This window comes from Fragaria vesca, linkage group LG7 (assembly GCF_000184155.1).
Source record: "Fragaria vesca subsp. vesca linkage group LG7, FraVesHawaii_1.0, whole genome shotgun sequence".
NCBI lineage: Eukaryota > Viridiplantae > Streptophyta > Magnoliopsida > Rosales > Rosaceae > Fragaria > Fragaria vesca.
The window spans coordinates 5,405,827-5,408,229 of record NC_020497.1 but is presented as its reverse complement, the minus strand read 5'-3'; the positions used below and the strand labels follow the sequence as shown (position 1 = coordinate 5,408,229).

Genomic DNA, 2,403 nt, shown 5'->3' with positions numbered 1-2,403 from the left:
CTTCCACTTTCTCTCTCTATACATGTTTAAGGGGTAAAGATAAAATAGTTTGTTAAGACTTTAGTAAAGATTTGTGCATTTGGGCATAAAGATTTGTGCATTTAGACATAAAAATGTTACCTTATATTGAAATGAGATAATAAAAAAGATTATCATTGGAATAAAAAATAAGAGATTTAAATTAATACTAAATGGACATTTTCCTTTTATCTTAATCCTTAAAAATGCTTTTATGTTGATATAAGTTTACAAAAGCTTGATAAAATAAAGAAATGGCAAAACAGAAATTTAGAAAATAAAATATAAAAAGTCAAAAACACTCCCCAATAGAAGAATGTAGCGGGACAAAACACAAGAGAAAACAGAGATTTTGGGGGCAGTTCACGCACGATCTCAAGACGAGAGAACTACCCAGGGCTATGATATCCACACGGGAGTTGATCGGAGATTCGGCTTACATATGGCTACAACAATCATCATCCTTCACCCAATTTACAGTTCATTAGGAAATGGAAAACAAACACACACAAAAAAAAGCATAGCAGAATCATACCCAAAAGAGGAGAAAATTATGAGGTTGGCTGAGAAGCTTCAACGCACTTGAGGTCGGCTTCCAAAATTTTCAGTGGGTAATATTCAATTTCGTTTTCCATTGATTTTCAGATGCACTTTAGATTTTTCTTTTATTTTTTTTCGTGTTCGAACTTTTCAGGTGCCTCGACTGCAAGAATTTAGATATGACAACATTTGTACTACCCCTCTCCCAATTTGTACTTGAGGTCAGACTTGATAATTGTCATTGGGTAACTAATGAGATTTTGTTTTCAAGTGATTTTGGAGCTGTTTAACTAATTGATTTTTCCTGTGGGTTTCTGTGAATGTTGCAGGTACCTGAGCAGTTTATGGTTCTCCATTGAACTAATTTGGTTTTCGAATTGCACGGTTTCTTCTCTTTTTATGAATTTAGTTCGGGTTTTGTGATTGGTGCTACTGAAATTTTACTGATTCAGTCATTCAGACTTGAAGGTTTTGGCTCTTCGCTTTTATGATGCTCTATTATACTTCTATCAGAATGCAAGGGAAGGTAATGAACTAAGGAATTAAAGACTAAAAAGAAAAGCATAAACTGATCGACATGGTGATAAAACTTGTTCCCCTTCTCTTCTCATCCGTTCTCTTCTGTCTTTTGCTTCATTCGGCTTTTGTTTATGAGCTGTTAGAATTTGTGGGCCGACTAGATGATTGGTGTAAGAAGAGTGGGTTAGGATGTGAGAATTTAGTAGTGCCTGATACCATCACAATCACAGTGTTCCAGGGAGAGAAATACTATTTACGGCACCATTTTACTAAACTTAATGGGTGAATTTACCCTTTACTATAGTATCATATAGTGAAATGGGGTGAACTTACCCTTCACTATAGCATCATATAGTGGAATTTACCCACTATATGGTTTGTAAATGTTTATATAATAAATTGTAATAGGTGATTTATTAGGAACTATATGGAAGAGGTTTTGCATTAGGGAAAATCTGACTTTTGATATCAGTTGGTAGCTGCTAAATTATAAACAGAGCCTACTTGCTATATGATTGGTTCAAACAGAGTGGTTTGGGTATGACTATGAGGTGTTAGTAGTTGATAAGTTACTAACTAATTGTTCTTACAAAAGTATGCCTAACTTCTTTTACTTTTGTTGTTTTGTCTTGATGCTGCTCATATCTATGTTATTAATTCCACCAGGAAGTGTTCTATAATCGATTAGATGGATAATGTTATTGAAAATCAAGTAAACAGCTTTTTATTTTTTCTTTTGGTGCAGGGTGAGGTCAGATATTTGATTGAAGAATTAGGGAAGAATTGGTGGTCTAAATTTCATGTTGGGACGTCATGGTGATTATTGAACAAATTAATGACAACCAGAGTCCAGATGCCTTTCTTGATTAGTGATTTCTTTGCAACAATGGCAAATTTGCAAACCTAGAATAGAGATGGGAACTACTGAACTAGAAAAAGAATTGCAGCTTGAACTACTGTTATCATCATTGTGGTGGTGTCAATATGATGATTCTATGTTGTGATTCTCAGATGTTGTACACATATTCAAACCTTGAATATTCGGTTAAGCTAAAGTGAGAATTAGCCTTTTACAGTTGTTATTCCTTGAATGTGTCATTTGACTCATTTCAGCTACTCCAATATGCAGGCTTCTTCATGTGTGTTTGCTGAAGTGATAATCATATGTAGCTAATCTCTATTTGATTTTTTGCAACCATCTTAATACTAATTTTTGTTTTATGGTTTCTTTCCAAGTACATTTGTCAAAACTAAGCATCTATATCTTATGCAGATGTTTCATAGGAAGTCATCGTAATCTTCATGGAGAATGAAACTTGAGATCTT

General features: G+C 33.9%; 1 non-coding gene across 2 annotated transcripts; it reads left to right on the top strand.

The window, feature by feature from the left end:
- The first annotated feature begins 419 nt into the window (after positions 1-419).
- Positions 420-1,972, top strand: LOC101309001. Of its 2 annotated transcripts, none has more exons than XR_185181.1 (3): positions 420-629; positions 713-779; positions 888-1,972. It is a non-coding gene; the product is annotated as an uncharacterized LOC101309001 (transcript). The 2 variants fall into 2 exon arrangements; XR_185182.1 differs by having other exon boundaries at positions 551-605.
- The last annotated feature ends 431 nt before the right edge of the window (positions 1,973-2,403 follow it).